This window comes from Cetorhinus maximus, chromosome 2 (assembly GCF_964194155.1).
Source record: "Cetorhinus maximus chromosome 2, sCetMax3.hap1.1, whole genome shotgun sequence".
NCBI classification, from domain to species: domain Eukaryota; kingdom Metazoa; phylum Chordata; class Chondrichthyes; order Lamniformes; family Cetorhinidae; genus Cetorhinus; species Cetorhinus maximus.
The window spans coordinates 50,555,467-50,571,941 of record NC_135880.1 but is presented as its reverse complement, the minus strand read 5'-3'; the positions used below and the strand labels follow the sequence as shown (position 1 = coordinate 50,571,941).

General features: G+C 45.2%; 1 protein-coding gene across 7 annotated transcripts in view; it reads right to left on the bottom strand.

Moving 5' to 3' along the window:
• The window catches only part of LOC144694351 (versican core protein-like), a 234,779-nt gene that overhangs the window by 85,577 nt on the left and 132,727 nt on the right, over positions 1-16,475 (bottom strand). The gene's annotated exons all lie outside the window — the stretch shown is intronic.

Below are 16,475 nucleotides of genomic sequence, written 5' to 3'. Positions count from 1 at the left end.
AGTAATCCTCATAATGATGCTTTGTTTAAAATACAGCGCCGAGAACTCCAATTTACCGCGCAGTTTTTGTCCACTTCCAGTTCACAAATGGAAAAAAAAACAGGCACATATACACTTCTTTAGTGATAATGGGTGAGGGAAAATAGTCAGACTTGACAAGTGAAGAGCAAATTATTGCAGATGCTAAAAATCCAATACAAAAACAGAAAATGTAGGAAGCATTCAGCAGTTTAGTCAGCAAATATGGAGAAAGCAGACATAGGCCGGAATCTTCGGCCCCCGCAGGAGGTGAGGAAGGAGGCAGGTGGTCCTGAGAAAATGGCAGGATGGCGTTGAGGCTGATACCCGACACCTTTCTGCCTCCACTGGAATTAAATTCCAGGTGAAAAGGTCCATAGTTGACCCTCCCACCCCGCCTCCTCTTGAGTCCCTGAAGTGGATAATTAATGACGACTTAAGGGCCTCTTCCCGCCTCCGCTACAATCTGCCCAGGCATCCAGGTGGACCTTCCAACAATTGGGCTGCATGCCTGGTAAAATTGTTTGGCTGCATGTCAGTTGGAGGGGTGGTGTCCCTCGATCTGCACTGATCTGTGCATGATCAAAGGCATGGACATGGGGCAGGGGAGTGGCCACTGACAGCCAGCCCCCTTCCCTTGCTGCTGATCCCTATAGCCCCCCTCACCCCCCACAACAACACTTACCTTTTTCCTGGGCCGCTCTGTAATCCTAAGACTCCAGGGTGCAGGGAGATGGTGGGGGTGGGGGTGGGGTGGGGAGGGTGGGGGGGGGTGCAGTTGTTCCAGCAGCAGCCATGGCGTCCACTGCGGAGCTGCCGAGTGCAAGAGCTGCTGGCCAATAGGATGGGAAGTCATCTTCCCGGGGTCCTCAGTCTGGAGGAAGACCCGCTGCTGTCCACTTAACTGCCTGATGGGTAGAGAATACTGCAGGCCTTCCTCCTCAGAGTCAGTGTGGGTGCCTCACCACACTTTCAGGCAGTGAGCGAGACACTCACCAAGAATGGAAGCTTCCACCCACAGAGTCAACAGAGGAAATTTTTATTTGTAGGGGTAAGTGGGTTTGGGAATGGGCACTGAAATTAACAGTGTGTCGGGAAGCCAGCTCCAACCCACCAATTTTTGCATCTAGCTGCAGGGCATTAAACCACATGTGAGCAACACCCTCAGAAAAGGCAGGTTGTTACTTTCAATATGCCAATAGCTCTAAAAGATCAACTCCAACACGGGAGTTGAGATTTTACTATGGCGCCACAGATTTCCCAGGCTTCCTGGAAGTCGCCACAGAGAGTAAGGCAAGGGCACAGCAGAAACTCAGGAGGCTCAAGAAGTGATATGCAAAAGTTCCCATAAGTAGAGAAGCCTCTACCAAACTATGTAAAAGCCTCTTGCTCACAGTACTTGTTCTGACAGGTTACTTCCACTACTTTGGAGGTGATATTCATTACTTTGGAGGTTTGTGCGTCTGATCTCCACTTGTGATCGATCAGATCAGCATGAATGCCACTTAATGCTATATTAGCTTGGACTTCAGATGTGAAACAAGATAATCAGTTGCATCGATAGCACCAGCAGGCGCAGCAGCAGCACTCTCCTCACAGGTCTGCCATTCTGCAGGAGGGAGGGGGTGGGTGGAGAAGTGCAGCTCACAGCAGGTGAGGTGATAACCCATATAATATAGGCTGGAAATGTCTGAACACATGTCGTAGGGGGCTCAGGGTCTCAAGTCAGATTGTGGAAGACATCTGTATAGCCTGTTGGGAGAAGATGTGCTGCCAAGTAGACTTAGTGTAGTGGCGTTACCACTGGCTGCCAAAGTCACCACTAGCCTCAACATTTTTGCCTCTGGCTCCAGGGATCTGCTGGAGGTATTTGCATGATCTTGCAGACAGCCATCCACAAATGCATCACACGTAGGACTGATGTCAAGTTTGTCTGGGCAGGGAGCTATGTTTGCCACTGATGATGCCAGTCAGAATGGACAGGTGCTTGAGTTTGTGGCTTTGGCTGGCTTCCAACAGGCGCAGGGCATCACCGCCTGCACGCATTTAGTGATCAAGGATCCTCAGATCATCCAGAAGTATTCATCAAATGCATGGACGTCCACTCCACACAAGTGTTCATGAGATTCCAGGGAGTTACAATGATACATTCATCCTGCAATGGCCCATCCTCCCTGATCTCTCTGCACTTCGAAATAGACTTACCAGCTGCCTGCTCGGAGACAAGGGGTACCCACCTGAAACATGGCTGATGACACCCTTGAGGAACCCAACCAATGAGGACCAGCAATGTTACAATGAAAGCCATGCAAATTATGTGTCACTGAGCAGGCCATCGGCATTCTGAAGATGCCTGGGCAGCTCTGGAGACATCCTTCAGTATGTACCAGTCAATGTTTCCAGAATGGTTGTGATTCACTGCACTCTGTACAAAATTGTGAGCCTGGATCTTCATGAGGAACACAGCACAGAGCACAGAACCTCTACAGAGGAGGAGGAACAGCAGGAGGATGAGGAGGAGGTGGAACATGATGTGATTAATGCACAACAGTAGCACACATTACTGCCCAAATATGGCTGGAATTCCTTCATGATGGCAAGGGTCAGTTCTGTTCCACCAGTGCATTCACTAGGCAGCCACATGCAAAAGCCAATTGTGGCCGCCACCCCAACCACCACAGCAGCCCGCAACCCCCCCCCCCACCCCCCCATTTCCATTCCCTCAACACACAACACAAAGCAACCCTGCAATCAGCCAAGCATCCATTTTACAGTCACCCAATGCCTGGTTTTAAATTTTGTCTTATCATTTTGTCTTAGCAGGAAAGACAGTGGAACAGCAATGGCAGGAGTTTCTGGGAGTAATTTGGGAGACACAGCAAAAATTCATCCCTAGGAAGAAGAAGCATACCAAAGGGAGGACGAGGCAACCATGGCTGACAATGGAAGTCAGGGACAGCATAAAAGCTAAAGAGAAAGCATACAATGCGGCGAAGAGCAGTGGGAAACCAGGGGCTTGGGAAGCCTACAAAGACCAACAGAGGACAACTAAAAAAGAAATAAGGAGAGAGAAGATTAAATATGAGGGTAAACTAGCCAGTAATATAAAAGAAGATTGCAAGAGATTTTTAGATATATAAAGGGTAAGAGAGAGGCAAAAGTGGACATTGGGCCGCTGGAAAATGACGCAGGAGAAGTAGTAGTGGGAAACAAAGAAATGGCGGAGGAACTGAATAGGTACTTTGCATCAGTCTTCACGGAGGAAGACACGAGTAACATCCCCAAAGTTCAAGAGAGTCGGGGGCAGAGGTGAGTATGGTGGCCATTACCAAGGAGAAGGTGCTAGGAAAACTAAAAGGTCTGAAGGTGGATAAATCACCTGGGCCAGATGGATTACACCCCAGAGTTCTGAAGGAGGTAGCTGAAGAGATAGTGGAGGCGTTAGTGGTGATTTTTCAGGAATCACTGGAGTCAGGGAGGGTCCCAGAGGACTGGAAAATCGCTAATGTAGCCCCCCTGTTTAAGAAGGGAGTGAGGCAAAAGACGGGAAATTACAGGCCGATTAGCCTGACCTCGTTGGTAAGATTTTAGAGTCCATTATTAAGGATGAGATTTCAGAATACTTGGAAGTGCATGGTAAAATAGGGCAAAGTCAGCATGGTTTCATCAAGGGGAGGTCATGCCTGACAAATCTGTTAGAATTCTTTGAGGAGGTAACGAGTAGGTTAGACAAAGGAGAGCCAATGGATGTTATCTATTTGGACTTCCAGAAGGCCTTTGACAAGGTGCCGCACAGGAGGCTGCTCAGTAAGATAAGAGCCCATGGTGTTAGAGGCAAGGTACTAGCATGGATAGAAGATTGGCTGTCTGGCAGGAGGCAGAGAGTGGGGATAAGGGGGTCCTTCTCAGGATGGCAGCCGGTGACTAGTGGAGTTCTGCAGGGGTCAGTGTTGGGACCACAACTTTTCACTTTATACATTAATGATCTAGATGAAGGAACTGAGGGCATTCTGGCTAAGTTTGCAGATGATACAAAGATAGGTGGAGGGACAGGTAGTATTGAGGTGGCGGGGAGGCTGCAGAAGGATTTGGACAGGTTAGGAGAATGGGCAAAAGAAGTGGCAGATGGAATATAACGTGGGGAAGTGTGAGGTCATGCACTTTGGTAGGAAGAATAGAGGCATAGACTATTTTCTAAATGGGGAGAGAATTCAGAAATCTGGAGTGCAAAGGGACTTGGGAGTCCTAGTCCAGGATTCTCTTAAGGTTAACTTGCAGGTTGAGTCGGTAGTTAGGAAGGCAAATGCAATGTTGGCATTCATTTCGAGAGAACTAGAATATAAAAGCTGGGATGTGCTACTGAGGCTTTATAAGGCTCTGGTCAGACCACATTTAGAATATTGTGAGCAATTTTGGGCCCTGTATCTCAGGAAGGATGTTCTGGCCCTGGATAGGGTCCAAAGGAGGTTCACGAGAATGATCCCAGGAATGAAAGGCTTAACATATGAGGAACGTTTGAGGACTCTGGGTCTATACTCAATGGAGTTTAGAAGGATGAGGGGGGATCTGATTGAAACTTACAGAATACTGAAAGGCCTGGATAGAGTGGACGTGGGGAAGATGTTTCCATTAGTAGGAGAGACTAGGGCCCGAGGGCACAGCCTCAAAGTAAAGGGAAGACCTTTTAGAACAGAGATGAGGAGAAACTTCTTTAGCCAGAGAGTGGTGAATCCATGGAATTCATTGCCACAGAAGGCTGTGGAGGCCAGGTCATTGAGTGTATTTAAGCCCGAGATAGATAGGTTCTTGATTGGTAAGGGGATCAAATGTTACGGGGAGAAGGCGGGAGAATGGGGTTGAGAAACTTATCAGCCATGATTGAATGGCGGAGCAGACGCGATGGGCCGAATGGCCTAATTTCTGCTCCTATGTCTTATGGTCTTATTCATCATATGTGAAACAGTCACTTGCCAGGCAGCAGCTAAAATTGGCAAGATGGGAAAGTGATGTTAACCACTTATATGGCTCAAAAATGAAACAAAAACTTAATGATCTAACATTGTGTAACATGTCCATCTGCACACTTTTGTGCAACTGCAAATTTATACTCTTCCTCTTCCTAACATTTCCATTTCAGTTACGATGAATGATAAGACAAAATTTAAAACCGAGCAATGGGTGACTGTAAAATGGATGTTTGGCTGATTGCAGGATTACTTCGGGCTGAATTTTACGTCCCGTGGGCGGGTGCGCGCCCGACCTGATCGGGTGTAAAATTGCACGATATTTCACTCGGCAGGCATGCGCAAAAGTCAGAAGCGCACCCACCGGCAATTAAGAGGGCAACTAAAGGTGGCCTTTGCATTTTTCATCAAACCTCATCCAAGGGCGGGATGAAATTTCCATGATGAAATAAAATAAAAATAAATATCTGTGGATAGCTTTTTTATCAGCTTTATTTTCAGGCGGTTAATTATGATGCATGGACGCTATTTTCAGCTTTTAAAGCCTTCATTTTAGCTTTTACAGGTCTCCAGCTCCCTGAGGCAGCTGTCTGCCTTCAAAGAGCTTTCTCGCAGAGCTCACCCATGCCCACGGAAACGTCATTGCCCGCCTCCACCCTGGCAGCGCTGAGCATTTCATGGCATGTTTCGCGCCGGCTGGCCAGTAATTGGCCAGCCATTGTGAAATCAGGGTCAGGGGCCGATCGTGGTCGGCAGTCTGTTTCCTAACCGCTCCCAGGCCCATCAATTGGGCCCGCCCGCCAAAGGTATAATTCAGGCTTTTGTGTTGTGTGTTGAGGGAAAGGAGATGGCACGGGGCACAGGGGTGGGGTGGTGCAGTGATGCTTGGGGTGGCAGCCACAATTGGCTTTTGCATGTGGCTGCCTGGTGAATGCACTGGTGGAACATGACTGACCCTTGCCATCATGAAGGAATTCCAGCCATATTTGGGTAGTAATATGTGTTACTGCTGTGCATTAACCACATCACGTTCCACCTCCACCTCATCCTCCTGCTGTTCCTCCTCCTCCTCTGTAGTGGTTCTGTGCTCTGTGCCTTGTTCCTTGATGCGACCCCTGTGGCTAGGAGACCTATGAGTGAGAGTAATGTGTTGAATGGATTATTAGACAACATTTGTTCAGGGTGACTAAGAGAGAAAGATGTAGCATTGCACATGGATGAGGGTGAGTGTCAGTGTTGGATGTAGTGTAGAAGTGTAAAGACAGTGAGGGATGGGTACACCTGCAAGGTGTTTGCTTGTTTTTTTATTCGTTCGTGGGATGTGAACGTCGCTGGTCAATCCAGCATTTATTGCCCATCCCTAATTGTCCTTGAGATGGAGGTGGTGAGCTGCCTTCTTGAACCGCTGCAGTCCATATGGTGTAGGTACACCCACAGTGCAGTTAGGGAGGGAGTTCCAGGATTTTGATCCAGCGACAGTGAAGGAACGGCAATATATTTCCAAGTCAGGATGGTGAGTGACTTGGAGGGGAACTTCCAGGTGATGGTATGAGGAATGAGGTACTGGGCCAGGAGGGCAAAGTGAGGAGTTTTGGGTGATACACACAGCAGAATATAGGTGAATGTACCACTGTGCTCACACTTCCTGCCCTGATTAGATCTTTAAATTGCTTTCGGCATTGAATCCAGGAGTATGGCATCACCCCCTCCAGCGCAACCTTCAGCCTTCTTGCTTTCATTTGTATGCTTCTTCCTCAGCCCTTAGGGAACAGTATCTCCATGCAGGATCTTACAGCCCTAGCATCACTATAGTGAGGAGCAGACTTGAAACATTGGGAGCTGGATTTTCCCACTGCTCCCAAATGGAGGCAGAACCAAGAAAAACATGGTTGGATGTTACGCCTCCATTTTCAGCCTCGGCCATTTTCCCAAGGGTGGAGGAAATATCGGGCCCTGGAGAAAGTCCGCTCCTTTCAGGAACTCATTAAAGGCCATGTGGGCTCATTAATTTGCCAGCCAAAGTTTAGCAGATGTTTGGCTTCAGGCCAGCTGCACAGAGGCGTGAACCATGGATTGGAGATGCGAAGAGTTTAAAATGTAAGCAAAAATGGTTTTTAAAGTTTAAAGGGCTTACCATTTTTGCTGTTAAAGTTCCGTTACAGGTCAGTGGAGGAGGCAGATTTAAGAAAATTGCCAGTTCAGGGCTTCCTCACCCTCTTGGCATTGCATGCCATCGCGTGGGCACTGGAGCAGTGAGCGTGGCTGTTTGGATTCCATCTGGGCATCACAAAGGGCGCAGATGGAAATGGGTGCTGCACACTCAGAGATCGAGGCTATTGGAGATGAGGAACAGCAGCCTGCACAGGAAGGCCAGGTTGTTGGACATCAGGAGGCCAGAAGAGAAGGACCAGGGAAGAAGGAGAACAGATCTACAGGCAGAGGGGAAGCCACCTGCAGTTGACCAAGAATCAGTGGAGAAAGACGCTGAGGCTCTCTAAGGAGATAGTCACAGACATCAGTGTGGACCTTCACAGCATCTTACAGGCATACAGCATCTAACACTGGTGCGTTACCCAAGTGACAGATTCCCTCTTTACTGATGTTGGACAGCATGCGAGGATTACAATTGATGGGGCATCATGGGATCAGGGGACACTGGGTCTGGTGCCTAGAGCATCCTCAGGCCAAGGGAGCTGATGCTGAAGTGAGAGGTGCCCCTGCTGCAGGACAAGAGGCCTCCTCCTAGCATATTCCAGGAAGAGGACCTTCCTCCTCTTCCTCATGGGTAGAAGGCCTCCGGCACCCCTGTGCCACCTGCAGTTCCTATGGTGCAGTGGCAAACTTTGGCGCAAACTCTCTCCCTTAGGATGAGCAACAGCCTTAGTGATTGCTGCCATGGGTGTCTGAAACCTGTCTTCGTTCCTGCCCCCACTAGCTTTAACTGGGTGGGAAAACCATCTCCATCCCAAAACAGGGCTCACCCCCATGAAAATTGCAACTGAAGTCAGATTTCTGGTGGAGACAGGTTTCTGACCCCCAAAAAAACCCGCCTCCTGTTTCCCACCTCCAATGGGAAAACCCAGCCCTGGGACTCCATTCTGACAAAATAAGAATTTTGTTCCCTCATCTCCAAAATCCATCACATGTGACCTTTGCATTGTCCCTTCAAGTGCTGGTGATTAAATCAATTAATTCATCATGACCAGTCATCTTGATTGCTTGGTAATCTCAGAAGTCAGGTGTGAAAACAGTGGCTGGGTTAAAAAGCCACTAACAGACGCACTGCAGTTAGTTCTCGGTTTCTTGCATGCTAACAGGCTCGCCCTGCCCCACAGCTCCCAGTGTGTCTTCAAGTCAAAAATCCGCCCAACATTTCAGGTGTTGCCCATTCCCCAAAGCTGAAAAAATAATCAAGTCAATTGAGCTTTGATATCAAAAGGCACAATTCTTGATCCGATTCTCTGTGTTTCAAATATTTCTGTACAAAAAAATCCTATGACCTGGGCCTGTTTGTTCATGCCTATCCTATTCCGCCTTAGGACATTGATGAGCTGGCTAAGCTTTTCCTTTCAGATCTCCCAACTAAATGGCTTAGTACAGCTGTGACAAAAATTAGATGGTTTAAAAAAGCATCAGATCACTAGGATAAAGAAACACCTCGAGCTGAAATTATAGTTCTCAGCACTGTAATTGTAGTGGATAATTGGCATGGTTCGTTATGCTGTGCAAAGAGTAATGGCTACAAATTGTGTTTAATTATTCATTGAAGCCCATGATATTATTGGTACTTTCAGCCTGTACAATCAATAACTTAAATTAAAACATTTTACTTCATGATAGGTAAGTTAACTACACAGACTAATAACAGTACTAATAGACTCCAATATTCTCTGGCAGTAACAGTAATTGCAGCCTTTCATAAGATCCTCCTAGAGTGGGATGCCCACTACTCCATGATTCAACACCACTGCCAAACACATAGATTATCATTATTCCTATCCACCAGCATCCCAACTACATCATATTGAGCTCTGCTGAAAGATTGCTGACCTGAAACATTAACGCTGGGCGGAATTGTCCCAGAATTGCACTAAGCGCGGTAGTGGGCGTGAAAAAAGACGTTTTACCTGCAATGGCGGGTATTTGCACCGTATCGTCCACTTCCCAACTCATTTATTAAGCAGCCACAGGAAACATGCCATCTCATTGGCGGGCAACCTCTGAGTCACCTGCCACACCGTTACCTCACCGTTTCCTCACCCCAGGTGCCATATCTAAACTGAAGCTGCGCAGATAATTCTGAATGCTTGCAGCCCAGGACAGCTCCAGTGAAGGCATGGCCCTGAAAGCCAAGAATAGGTCAGTGACCTGTGACTGGACTAACTTTTGGAGACCCACCCATGATGTCTTCCACCCCTGCTCTAGCAGCAGCAGGTCCAGTAATCCTACTACTCCAGCATGGGAGATGGTGACAGTGTTGGTCAGTGCCAATGCTGCACACAAGGGATTGGCCATCCAGTGCAGCAAGAGGATGAATGATCTCATCCATGTTGCCAGACTAAGGCAACCATCTCAGCACTCTAAACTCACACACTCATAAGGTCATCACACATTCACTGACATCTCAATCACTGCCAGCTCAAGGGACATCACCACTCACTCTCACAGATCCATCTGGCCTCATCTCCTCTGGAGACTGCCTCCTCAGCCCGCACCATCTTGAGGCCACTTGCACTGTTCAACTCTCACACACACCATAGGATAACACCCTTCCCCAGAACAGCCCTCGCCCTGCAGCCTCTTCCCTTGCCTGAGGTCACTTCTCCCCCTTCCCCAAGCAATCCCTAGCCCTGCAGCATTTGAAAAGCCACCCCCATCTTATGGCTGGTCTGGTCGATGGAGACCTGCCCATGAGCCGTCCTAAAAGTGATGTGGTGCTGTCTGCGAAGCCTGGCGCTGATGACCGCGAGTGCTGCCCGGTGCAAGGTCGGTAAACAAACCTCGAAGTCCCGAGCAAAGTGCAGCTTGTCAGGTGCACATCGCTTATGTACAGTTGTGAAGCACGCCGCCGTGCAATCATGCCAACGTGCCCGTATGATCCAGCGTAGGGGGATGATTCCAGCAAACAAAGCTTATAATGAGATGCTAAAGTATTGAAATTAGGTTCCCGAAATGCGGTAGCGGGAAACGCAGCCCACCATTGACAGGCGGAGCGGACGATCGCAAACTGGTTTCACGATGGCGTAAAACCAATTTTTGGCCTTCTTGCCGTATTGTCCACTCACGCCCGCCATGATACCTGCTGCCAACAGGGGCGGAAAATTTCGGCCCCTGTTTCTCTCTCCACAAACATTGTCTGACCTGTTGAATGTCTTCCAGCATGTTCTGTTTTTATACAATATTGGAGGTAGTTTTCAATCATAATTTCTTTCTAGTTAAGGCACTTACCAACTGCACTGCATGCATCTAATTTCCCCAAGGCTGATCTTAAGCTATTGCAAGCTGGGTCGACAAAACTCAATACCGTTGCTAAGTATTAAAAGTTGGGTTACAGCTTGTAATAATATAAGAGCTGGAGGAGATCATGTAGTCCATTGAGCCTGTTCCGCCATTCAATGAGATCATGGCTGAACTGTGACCTAACTCCGTATGCCCACCTTTATCCCATATCCCTTTGATTAACAAAAATCCATTAATCTCAGGATTTAAAACTTACAATTGACCCACCATCAACTGCCATCAGAGAAGAGAGTTCCAAACTGCTACCATCCTTTGTATGTAGAAATGTTTCCTAACTTCATTCTTGAAAGGCCTGACTCTAGATTTTGGCTATGTCCCCTAGTCCTAGATATCCCAACCAAAAATAGTTTCACTCTAGCGCCATATCTGTTCTCTTAATATATTGAAAACTTTGATTAAATCACTCCTTCACCTTATCAGTTCCAGGGAAAACAACACTACCTTCTGTAATCTTGCCTTGTAATTTAACTGTTGGAGTCCAGGTATCATCCTAGTCAATCTACCTTCATTTCCTCCAAGGCCAAAATATCCTTCCTAAGGTGTAGTGCCCAGAACTACTCACAGTACTCCAGATGCACTCTAACAATCTATGTTATACAGATGCAGCATGACTTCTAACCCCTTTTACTCTCATCTTCTAGATTTCATTGCCAAAGTTCCATTTGCATTTCTGATTTTTATTTTGGAACCTCTCCATGACATTGTAATGATTTATTTTTGGCTCTCCAGTGTTTCTAGCCTTTCACGATTTAGAAAGTCCTCTGCTCTAGCCATTTTAGGTCCAAAGCCTATGTTCTTGCATATGTTGAAATCCATTTGCCACAGTTTTGTCCATTCACTTAATCTATGAGTATCCTGTTGTAATTTATGATTCCGCCAACACTGTTTACAATGCCGCCTATCTTTCTGTCATCAGAAAACTTAAATATGTAGCTCTCCACTCTATTAACTAAGTTGTTACTAAATACAGTGAATAGTTGCAGCCCCAATTCAGATCTCCATGTGGCACCACTAGCCACATCTTTCCAATTAGAGTATTTGCCCATTGTCTCTACACCACTCACCTAACCATGTCAATAATCTGTCTTCAGTTCCATGAGCTTTAACATTAGCTCACAGTCTCACAAAACATACATAGATATTCCCCCGTCCGCTACTTTACTCGCTTCCTCACAAAATTCAATCAAGTTCATCAGGCATGACTGACCCTTTACAAATCCATGCTGGCTCCCTCTGATCAGCAGAAAATTTTCAAGGTGTTCAGTCACTCCATCCAATCAACATGGTTTTGTGAAAGGGAAATCATGTTTAACCAATTTATTGGAGTTCTTTGAAGGAGTCTCATGTGCTGTGGGTAAAGGGGAACTGGTGGATAGACTGTACTTAGATTTCCAGAAAGCATTTGATAAGGTGCCACATCAAATGTTATTGCAGAAAATAAAAGCTCATGGTATGGGGGTAACATGTTGGCAGGAATAGAAGATTGGCTAGCTAACAGGAAACAGAGGGTAGCCATAAATGGATCTTTTTTCTGATTGGCTGGATGCAATGAGTGTTGTGCCACAGGGATCAGTGCTGGGGCCTCAACTTTTTACAATTTATATAAATGACTTAGATGAAGGGACAGAAGGTAAGGTTGCTAAATTTGTTGATGACACAAAGATAGGTAGGAAAGTAAGTTGTGAAAAGGACATAAGGAGGCTACAAGGGACATAAATAGGTTAAGTGAGTGGGTGAAGATCTGGCAAATGGAGTATAATGTGGGAAAATGTGAAATTGTCCACTTTGGCAGGAAGAATAAAAAAGAAGCATAATATCTAAATGGTGAGAGATTGCAGAGCTCTGAGATTCAGATGGATCTGGGTATCTTAGTGCATGAATTGCAAAAGGCTAGTATGGAGGAACAGCAAGTAATTAGGAAAGCTAATAGAACATTATTGTTCATTGTGAGGGGAATTGAATATAAAAGTAGGGAGGTTATGCTTCAGTTATACAGCACGTTGATGAGACTACATCTGGAGTTCTGTGTACAGGATTGGTTGCCTTATTTAAGGAAGAGTGTAAGTGCATTAGAAGCAGTTCAGAGAAGGTTTACTATGTTAATATCTGGAATGGGCTCTGTAGAAGGGTCATAAGGACTTGAAATGTCAAATTTTCTGTTTTCATTTCAGATTTCCAGCATCTGCAGTATTTTGCTTTTATCCTGGAATGGGCGGGTTGTCTTATGAGGTAAGTGTGGACAGGCTAGGCTTGTATCCACTAATGTTTAGAAGAGTAGGAGATGACTTGATTGAAACATATAAGATCCTGACGGATCTTGACAGGGTAGATGTGGAGAGGATGTTTCCTCTTGTGGGAGAATCTAGAACTAGGGGTCACTGTTTAAAAATAGGGGGTTGCCCTTATTTTTAAGACAGAGATGAGAAGAAATTTTTTTCTCTCAGAGGGTAGTGAGTCTTTGGAACTCCATTCCTCAAGCAGCAGTGGAAGCAGAATCTTTGAGTGTTCAAGGCAGAGGTAGATAGAATTTTGATAAACAAAGGGATGAAAAGTTATTGGGGGTAGGCGGGAGATTACAGCAATTTCAACCATAATCTTATTGAATGGCGGAGCAGGCTCAAAGGGCCGAGTGGCCTACTCCTGCCCCTAACTCGTATGTATGTTTGTATGTTAATTATCAACACTTATTAATTTCCCAACAATGACGTTAGACTAGCTGGTCTATAATTCACTGGATTCCCTCTCTCACTATTCTTAAATAAATAGTCATTTGGTGGTACAGAACTTGAGTATTACTCAAAAATGAGACATTTTTTGTCAAAAGCTTTCATCTTGCACTCATCAGGACAATTCACAAGAAAATACCAATGTCAGGGGAAACAACATATTTATACTGTATGAGAAGAGAGCGCTGATTGGTTGGCAAGTGGACTATGATTTGTAGAGGTGTTGCCATGGAGAATGCACCAGTTGGTGGTGACTAACAGATAACTGCCAAGCATTGTTTAAAATTTAAACCAGGCAGCTTTACTGTGATTGGTCAATCAGAGCTGGTGAGGGCTGAGGATACAGTATCCAGATGAGATGAGGCCAGATAGAGATGTAAGGGTGTGTGAGAGAGAGGGAGTGGTGATGTCCCTTGAGCAGGCAGTGAGTGAGATGGCGGTAAATGTGTGATGGGCTTGCAAGTGTGTGAGTTTAAAGTGATGAGATGATTGCCTTGACCTGACGGCAGGATAAGATCATTCATCCTCTTTCTGCACTTACACCTCTTCTATGTAGCATTGGCACTGACCACCACTGCTACCGCCTCCCAAGCCAGAGTAGGGATATTGCTGGACCTCCTGCAGCCAGAGCATGGTGGAGGACCTCACGGCAGGTCTCCAATAGCTGTTTCAGTGATGGGTCACTGAACTCTTCTTGGCTTTCAGGGCCATGTCTTCACTGGAACAGTTATGGGCTGCAAGCATTGAGGACTGTGTGCGCGGCTGCAGTTTAGATGTGACACTAGGAGTGAGGAAATGTTGAGGTAATGGCGTGGCAGGTGATTCAGAGGCCATCGGCCTGCAAGAACGCGTGTTTCCTGTGGCAGCATAATTAATGAGGCAGGAAGCAGACGATACGGCGCAAAAACCCGCCATTGCGGCCGGCGGGTAAAATGTCTTTTTTCACATCTGTTACCCCACTTAGTGCAATTCTGGGATGATTATGCCCTTAGTGACTGTTTTGTATTTCTCCCTTTCAAACACTGCATTGACTTCAATCCTGTTATGAACACTACTAGATAAATGTTCACATAGAATCAGATGTAAACAAAAATCTGCCTTAATATTTATTGTTAAATCTAATATTTGATTTAAAAAAAACTATCCTGGACACACTCAAGAAAGTTGCTGTCTTTCTGACATGAGCTCGTCTGCTTATCCCAATATATATAAAAGTTAAAACTTCCACCTCCACCACATGGACAGTGATTCAGCAGAGCAGATCAACCAGCCCTTAAAAAACCCACCCATTTTGATCCCGTTGCAGTGAAGGTGAAAATGTACCCCTGAGGATTTACCTGATTTCAATAATTTGCCATTCAGATACATCATCAAGGCGCTGAAAACTAGGGCAGCATTTTTATTTAAATTTCTCATCGTTATCCATCATTTTTTTTTAAAATGGCTAAAACGCAATCAACTCAGTTCAGCTACCTCCAGCTTCAGTATTCCAATACACCAAACTATTGGATCGAAATCATGCTGTGCAATATTGGTATGGTCACTGGATATGTATGAAATCTTTAAAGAAGATTCTTTTTATGAAGTCTGCTCTTTTAATGATTTCACCCTCCTATGATTTTCACCATAGCTGTTGGTAATCAAGCATATCAACATAAAGAAGGTCCCCTAATCCAATCACAAACATTGCCTAACTCATCTGTACAACAAAAAATACTATCAAAGTACACCCAAATTACACCTTGCGTCACCTATGCATTTAGGACATCTAGTCCTATTTGTGTCAGTCTGTGCATTTATTAAGTGGCTTCTGCAGTTTGGATCAAATTCCTTCCTACTAAATTGGGCTGTGATACCAAAACTCGCCAATAGTTTATTTAAATAGTCAGGGGTAACATTTCTTGGTAACCTACTTGTATATTAATCAGCATTCAACTCAGCTGTGCATCAAATGATATTAACTAAATAACTTTGCTCAGATTTCCAACGTTATTGTAAAATAATAAAAAAACAGATAAAGCTGTTAAACTGCAAGAAATTTTCATAAACTAAAATATTAAAATCTCATTATATTTTTGACTTTGGTGCACAGAACAAAAATAATGAAAAACAGAAACAATGTCCATTTCTGACTGGAAGCAGCCTGGGAATTAAATTGTGACAACTTGCAATTCCTGAGAATGCAATTTCACTACAGGCAATAAAAAAATTAATACTCTCAAGCTGCCTATAATAATTAACCTTTAACACATTTAAAGCTATTAATAAGTGACTTCACTGGCAAAAATCTTGAAAACGTTTGTAGCAGAAGTGACCCACTTCAATCAGAGCTTTTTGAACATCGAGTTTCTTCATTCACTGTCACAACAAAGGTCTAGAATTTCCTCAGGGCTTCTCTCCTGTAAATGGGGGTGTTCTATCCCATCTAAAATGAAGTTACGGCAGCAGCGAGGTAGAATCCCCAAGCAAATTCCCAGCGCAAGGTTATTGATTGTTGTAGAGGCCTGCTGCCTGCAGTAGTGTCCACTGTAAATTGTGGACTCCCCATACCTTCTGTGCTCTTAATCATTCTTCCTCATAACAAAACACCTGCCAAGGACTACTAAGGTCATGCTATCAGGTAGAGAATTGCTCAATACTATTCAGTTCTTCTTCTAATGTGGCAATGATTTGAAACATCTTATGCTAAACTCACTTCACACCAGGCCTGGCCGAGTACAAAATTATCACCTTCACTCCATCATGTTGCTTAGTCACGCTACTCGAGGCAGGAGAGGGAAAAATGGGTACAGGGCCAGAGGATAAATGAGACACATAATTTGCAGAAGATACAACTCCAAGCAATGGTCAACCTTTTGGACATGGGGGTCAGCCTTGGCTCAGTTAGCAACACTCCTGCCTCAGAGATAAAGGCTCATGGGTTCGAACCCTGAGCAATAATCCAGGCTGACACTCTGATGTAGCACTGAGGGGATCTTGCACTGTAGGAGGAGCCATATTCTCAGGTGAATGTAAAATATCCCAAAGCTCTGTTCAAAGAAAAGCCTGAAATCCTTTTAGTGTTAACGCTTATTCCTCAGCTATCACCACTACCAATAACATGGTGTCATTTGTAAAAAGCTGCTTTGCATAAATTGGCTGCTGTGTTTCCCTATATTTTAAATTTCAATTTTAAAACAAATGAACATAAGAATTAGGAGCAGGAGTAGGCTACTCAGCCCCTAAAAGTAGTTTGCGAAGCACTTTA